Genomic DNA, 7,985 nt, shown 5'->3' with positions numbered 1-7,985 from the left:
GTAGGGGTGCTCATGACTCTTCCTGGGTCCAGTCAGAAGCAAATCCTCTTCTGAGTGCGAAGGGCACTCACTCTGAGGCAGTAGCCTGATCTCACCTGGGAGCTCATGAGTCAGTGGAGCTGCACGACAAAGAATCACACTGTGCCTTCAACCACAGAAGTGTATCACCGCCCTCCAGAGACCAGAGGTCCTAGGAGCCAGAGGGTTGTTTCCTCTGAGCTCTCTCTGCATGGCTTTGCAGCAGTCTATCATCGTCAGGGCTCTCCTCATATGACTGGGCCCCCAGACGTGAATAAGCACCCTCTTCTTGTGAGACCTAGTGTCTCCCCCTTTAACTTACTCTCCTATTGGAAGATCTTGTGACCAAATTCAGGTTATTTGGAGACAGGAGCTCAGAACTCTGACCTGGGAATGCCTCAGAGTTCAAGCCACACAACACTGAACAGGGGGACTGTGGCACCCTGTCCACTGCTGCCAGGTGCCTTGTTCAGTGCCTGGACTGAGCATAGTGATCACGGCTTATTGACTCCTCTGCTTCCTGGCTTCTGGAGTAGGGCCATGTTTCACAGCTGTATCTACAGTGCTACCTGGGGTAGGCCCATGTTTCACATCTGTATACTGAATTTCTACCTGAACTAGCTGTATCTGCATTTCTACCTGGAGTGGGGCCGCGTTTCACAGCTGTATGCTTCATTTCTACCTGGGGTGGGGCCGCGTTTCACAGCTGTATGCTTCATTTCTACGTCACATGGTGGTTTGTGAATTACTGACTTGCCATACCACAGTTTCCAGGCTATTCCATGAGAGTTACTGTGTGCTTCTCTACTTCCTGTGGTGGTTCTATGCCTGTGGCCCCATTTTTGAGGTGAACTTCAACAGACCCTAGTTTCCCATCACCTGCTCCAGGCCTTGCTGACCAATGTGCAGATCAAAAGAATTTATAGCCAGACAGGTTTGAATGTAGATTCTGTGTGGCCACTCCTCACTGGGGCTTTTGGCTTGTTAACTGCAGCTTGGTTTCTTCATCTATACTATGGGAGCACTAACAATTGCCTTGAATAGTGCAGGGGAGAGATTTCATAATATATAAAAGGACACAAGATTCTGTGGAATATGGATTCTCAGTCAAAAGCACGGTCAGTGTTCTCACCCCCACCTTTACGTTGGAGACCCTTTATATACCGTTGAGGACACTGACCTACACTCTGGCTGTGGTCGCTTGCCTTTTGTGGTGTAACTCAGTTCCATTTATACAACATCTCTTTTATATTGTTATGTGTACACACACACACGCGCGCACACACACACACACACACACACACACACACACACACACACACACACACACTGATATAGAGAGTGTCAGAGTCCCACTCCTTTCCTTCCACCTTCTCATGCCAAAGAGTACTTGCTGTGAGATTGCAGTTCTCCACCTGAAGTATTTAACCCCTGAACAATTAATTGCATATCCTTGGTCCTGATGCAATAGAGGTTGGAAGCATCAGAAAAATGAGCAGCCCCCTACAATGATAGATAGAAAGTAGGTATGTTGTTTCTTTAAGAGAATGACTGTTAAGAGCATTCTGCACTGTCTCCTCTAATCTGCCCAGGAGTGAGTCCAACTGCTCGTGGCAGTGACTTTCCATAGCATGTCCTGTGTCGACTTCTAGCCCTATTACCTCATCCTTCACTCCCCTACTACAGCTTCCTGGGATCTCCACACAGCTCTCATTCCAAACCTCATTTCAGCATCTGCCTCTGGGAACTCAACCCTAGACACAAATGTGTGTTGCCTTTCTTCAGCTACATGGAACTGGCTGTTTCTCCCATGGTTTCCCATTGAGCCTAGTCGTAGGCTGTGAACACCAGGACACAGGACACAGTGGCCACAAGGAAGCTTTTGTTCTGCTTCATTGTTGTCTCCCGTGCCACCAAAGGCTTGTTCCAGGAAGACCTGCCAGGCTCCACAGAGATGGTAAATCAAGCTACAACAGAAGAAATGCCACCATAGCATTTAGGAAAGGACAGCAACTGATATTGCTAAGTGCTCAGGTAGGAAAAGTGTCGGCAAAGCAGGTTCTTTCTGGTTCCATCTGGCGACCTGAGACCCCGTGGTCACAGCAGCCTATGTCCATTGCTATGGGTTCTTTACTCAATACCACAGGAAAAAAATGTGTAACTCAGAAATATCTTCCACTGACATTACAAAAAAAAAATGATTTCACCTAGGTCTCCCCACTCTCCCGGGAGAGCATCCAACTGACTTTGCTCTGTCGCTGAGCATCTGTCATTGAGGCTTGTGCTCGGTGTCCATGCTCAGCCCCGACTCCATATGCATCATCTGCTGGGGCTGCACATTTTCCTGGCTGCTGGCCACTGCAAACTTTCTGTATATCTGACCACATTCATCACAGACTCAAACCTTCAGTCAAAAGGGTGTTAGCGCTGCAGCACTGGAGAGTTAGTCTTCTCTGAGCAGCTGGAGATTTAGAATTAATGGAGAATATGAAACACTACAGCGCCATCCCTGCTAACACTAGCTGGTGGCACCTCTAATTTAGAGCTGTATTTAAAACGTATAAAGACTCGGCAGCAATAGAGAGGCGTGAAGCCCGTAAACTGTGCGAGATCTTGTTTCCTAACGGAAACCAGTGCTAGTGAGAGCCTCACCTTGGTTCCTTTCTCTAACAACTCAAAGGACTGATTTTAGTCACTGAGCAAACAAACTGGGTGGTTCTCCCATATCCACTGTCAGGAAGTCCCACCGTCCATCTCGCCACAAGCACAGAAGGTCCTTTCCTACAGCTTAGTTCAGAAACACTGGACATATGCCCCTTTTAGTCCTAGACATATACACCCTCAGACAGTTTTCCCACCATGTACATCTTGGCCCCTTTTAAGTTTGATTGACTAGTGCTTACGCTTTCCAGACTTGCTTTCATTCATTCTCTGCACATAGGTTGGCAACGGCCTATTCACCATTCTGTCTCTTTATCACTAAAGATGTGTTTATTTTTATTTTATGTGTATGGTCTTTTTTTTTTTTTTTTTTCTGTACCTATATCTGGGTACCATAGAGGCTAGAATGGGACTTCAGATCTCCTTGAGAAAAATGAATTCAAAATCATTTCTGAAATCATATGGTTACATATGGTTGTGAGCCATGTGGACACTGAGAACCGAATCTAGATCCTCTGGAAGAGCAGTCGAGTGCCTGACACTAAGTCATCTCTCCTGGCCCTTGCTATTCCCTCTTGATGAGATCTTGTACTATGGCCAAAGCATACCATATGGGCTTTAGACCCAAAAATGGCTGATAAATAGTGTCAGTCACAGTGATGTCCCTTTCTTTGAATAATAAACACAAGGTGGCTGCTAGCTTGAGTTTCCCCTGTGGGACTCAAATGGCAGAGGACAGCTTTCCTCAGTGACACACATCTGGCAGGGGCTGTCCTTCCTTGGTATCACACATCTGTCTGCAATGTTCTCTCTCAAGCTGGTGGTGGAGTGAATGCTACAAATGGCTTGTGGCTCCCATGTGAAAATGACAGCTCTTTTACCCAAACACTGCACCTGATGTCAACAGGCCCTGTAAAGCATTATTTGATTTATTTCTTGTCTTTATTCTCTTTTTAATCTTGGAAGAGAGAACTATCTGAGCCTAGTGGTGTCAATTTCCTTGCCAGATGAGTTTGGAATTTGTTTGTTTGTTCTAGCTTTATCTGTTTATAGTTCCTTGAAACCTTTTGGAGTCACCTGAAAATACCAGGCTGTGTAAGAAGAAATCTGGGAACCTCACTTATGTAGGTTCATTCCAGTTAATTTTGGGTATCCCCTCTCAACACCAGAGCCATGATATCTCGCTGTTGCATTCTTGAAACTGGCCTCAGCCAGAATATTGACACCCTTGGCATCTGGAGCAGCACAGCCAGCACTTTTCTCTCCCCACCACCATTGGTAAATATTTGTTGCACAGTAAGCAAAGGTCAGGCCTGGGTTTGGCACAAGAGTTAAGACCTTACTGAGGCATCTGAACAATTTTGAGAGGAGTCAGTGCTGTTTCTCCAAGTCAGTGAGCCCAGCTCTTTGTTTAGTGATGACAGCCCAGAACATCCCAGAGCTGCAGTAGAGCTTCCAGCATCTTCCAGAGACTGCTGTGGCAGAGTTTGCAGGGAGCAAACTCTACCCATGCAAACATGAAAGTGGGATAGCTCAGAGCTAACTTGGAGGAAGACGACACAAAGGAAGGCCGAGTGCTCGCTGTATGTACAAACAATCTGTGAGCCACCTATCCCTCCACTCTTTATTAACTAAATGCTTTTATTGGAATGATATATATGGGAGAACGTGCACATATCATTAGGACAGACAGATTTTTTTTTTTACAACAAATGAACACAAACATCTAACCAGATCGAGAAACTGAACATGTCAGAGCCTGTCCATCCTTTGGTCCTGACCCGCTCCTGACCAGCGTCCTAAGTTCTAATCGCAGAGATCAATTGGACTTTCTTCTTGACCTTGTATGAGTGGAGTTGTGTGTTTTTGTGTACTTTGGCTTCCTGCACACAACATTATTCCTGAAACTTATTAGTACAGAATTTAGGCTTACTTATTCCAAGTGCTATGTGACAGTACTCTGTGTGTCTACACGCACACATGTGTGTACATGTAGGGATCCAGAGGACAATCTGGATGATATTCCTTAGGAATTGTCTGTTATGTGTTTTGAGACAACTTCTCTTTTTGGCCTAGGGCTCACAGATTAGTGGGCCAGGAAGCCTCAGCAAGTGTCTTGTCTCACCTGAATCCTAGGCACTGGGATTACAAACTCACACTACCATACTTAGCTTTCTAATGGCATCTAGGGTTGGACCTCAGATCCTCTGTGGAGTGGCAAGCATTGTGTCTGTGGAACCATGTTTCTAGCCCTCATTAATTCTAACTTCTGTTTCTCTAGTGATTAGTTATATATGACATCTTTTCATGGGTTTGTTGCCTTTTGTGACACTTCCATTTCAAACCAATTACCATTCAGGGGTGGAAGAAAGATGTGTATTTATTTGTGAATTTTTAATATTTTTGTATTATCTTATGGTTTATATACAAGATAGCTTTTCTGTATTTTCCTCTAAAAGTTCCCCATCTTGGATATGATCTATTCTATTGAAATTTGTATAGTCTTGTGCTATAAGTTGATTTGTTTCTATTGTTTCATTTTCTTGCAAAGGGTATCTTGTTGTTCCAGAACCTTCATTTAGAAAATGTGACTTAAACTTTTCTATCAATGCCTTAGAAATACAGGCTTGTGACACACATGTCACTTATTATTGACGTCATCTAATAGCTGTCTCTAATCTCATCTTACTTATAATGGGCTCGTTATGGTTGCTTTGAGGCAGTAAACCATGGTTTTTCAATTAATTTTTATTTTCTACTAAAGTATGCATAGCTCTGATAACCAATGTCTTCAAAGAGACCCCTTGCCATTCATTCATTCTTTTAGTCAGCCAGGCTTTACTGAGATAGATAACAGAGACCTGAGCTGAGTCTCTGTACTCAAGCGGGCTTCTTTCCACTATCAGAGACACACAGTAAGAAGTAGCAAGGACACAGCAGAAAGGACTAAAAACTAAGCCATGCCTAGCCAAAGGCTTGCTGACTAGGCAGGGTTAGGGTCTTATTGTAATTAGAATCATTGTCTCTAGGTTAACATTCAAAGAGAGGTGTTAAAAAGTAATAGAGTGGGGACTTTTCTGAGAAGGGAAAGGGGGAAGGGAGAAGAGAGTGGGAAGGTCAGGCCAGGAGAAAAGAGAGGGAGGGGGCTGCAATCGGGATGTAAAGTGAATAAATAAATACATTTTTAAAATATGCAAAAAGATAATAGAGTAATTACGTTCACATCTATGCAAAGAGAATGGTAAAACAAAAAGAAAGAGTTTGTGAAGAACTGTGTTCTGCATGTTTGAAGATCACTGCAAACACTTTCTGTGTCACTGCAATTGAGAATTTCAGGCAAAAGAAAGCCTGGGTATGACATGGAAAGTGGACTCCTTACAAATAAGTTCAGTGGATGGTAGCCAATGCATATAGCCCACAACCTCTTTGATATAAAGGCACAGATTATAAATCTGCAAAGCTTCGTGGACCCATTGTCTCTGCTACAATTGCTCACCTTTGCTGTATAACAGAAGCCACAGAAAATCTACATACAAATGAAAGCTCCAGTAAAACTTTATTCTATGGAGTCTGCCAGCCCCAAGCAAGGGAATGGTGTCAGGCAGCCCTCTTTGGATCTTTCAGAGGCTGTATTGTTATTGACTTTTGTGTCACTGTGACCAAGCACCTGACAAAACAACATAAGGGAGGGTTTATTTGGACCCATGGTTTCCAGTGTAGTGGGGAAGGCATGCCGAGTGGTCCTGTTCATGATGGTGGGAGCTTGAGATGGAGGCTGTTCATTTGGCATGGACCAGGAAGCAGAGGAGAGCAGGCTGGAAACAAGGGTGGTGTCGCTGCCAAAGCTACAATCCTAGAGACCTTCTTCCTCAGCCAAGAGCCTCCGAGAGGCTCTACAACCTTCAAACAAGCGGCACAAACTGGACACTGAACTTTCAAACCCCCGCATCTGGGGGAACACTCCAGATTCAAACTGCCAGACACACTGGCAGTTCAGTTCGGCATGGACTTACTTCTCAGGCTCTCAACGGTGTAGCAGGGCCCAGCCCACTGTGGGTGATGCCGTTCTTAGGCAGGCGGGCTTGGGCTGTACAAGAAAAACAGCTGACCTTAAGCCTGGGAGCAAGCCAGTATGCAGCATCCCTCAATGGCCTCTGCTTCATGCCCCTGCCTTAAGTTCCTGGCTTTGTGGCACTCCATGATAGACTATAACGTGTAGGCTAAAATGAATTGCTTCCCCTTCAAGTTGCTTTTGGCTACACAGTGCTATTTCCAGGAACAGAAAGCAAACTAGGGCGGCATCCAAACTCAGCTTTGTTGGGCAAACCCATTCCTCTCCTTGTTGACCGGTTACAAAACATAGCACTCAAAACATGGCAACACAATGGTGCCATATTTAGCTTGGAGCATGGAGAGAAGGAGAGGGAGACTTGGCCACTTTTCTCTGGGCAGGACAATCTCTACAGGATTAAGAGACATAAGAATGCAGGTCACAGGGCACGTGAAGAGGTGGTCTATGCAAGGAGATGCTCACGGTGTTTTGACAGCATCATGGAAAATAGCAAAGACATCTTTTTTTTTCTCTCTCTCTCTCTTTGAAATTCTTGGAACACATGAAGGGAGTTCTGATGAGATTATAGACTAACCATGATTTTTAAAAGGACCTCCCAAACTATGATGCATGAATGTGGTCCTTCACTGCTTTCTCGTGTCATCATGTAAATCTAGCAGTAAGTGGCCCAGGGCTTGAGGACAGCTGTTTCACAGAGATGGGCTAGGACTCAGGTTGTTGCCACCTGTAGCTTGGCCTCTCCTGGCCACTGTTCCCTTCAATGGGATCCATGCATAGACTTGCATGCATGGCTAAAGACTTCCCAATAGCAGTTCGCTGTAAAAAGGTGTACTCATAAATTCCGTGTGGTATGAGCGTCTGGGAAAAAAAAAAAAAAAAAAAAAACGAGAGGATGGAAAGAGGCTAAGGAGCCTTTGTGTCTTCTCGCTGGCAGAAGCAAGCTGGCTGAGGGTGAAGTGGTCCATTGAGCCTGATCTGCTAGGGCTGGCCTAGGAAGAACTCTGTACAGCCTGTCGGCTCAGATTCTTCTCTTTATCCCTGTATCTTCAGGTCCCTTCCTCTGGGTATGGAGAAGGCATCTCTCAAATGATGGTCTTACACCCTGTTTCTGGGAGAAAAGGGAAAGGAAAGTGAGATGGGACTTCTTGTTTCCTCTGATCTATGGATGCCAAGACACTGCCCTGGGCAGTGTGCCCCGAACTATCAATACTCTGGCCGAGGGCTGTTTCCTTCC

The sequence above is a fragment of the Acomys russatus genome, chromosome 3, assembly GCF_903995435.1.
Source record: "Acomys russatus chromosome 3, mAcoRus1.1, whole genome shotgun sequence".
NCBI lineage: Eukaryota > Metazoa > Chordata > Mammalia > Rodentia > Muridae > Acomys > Acomys russatus.
Note: the sequence above shows the minus strand (reverse complement) of the source record.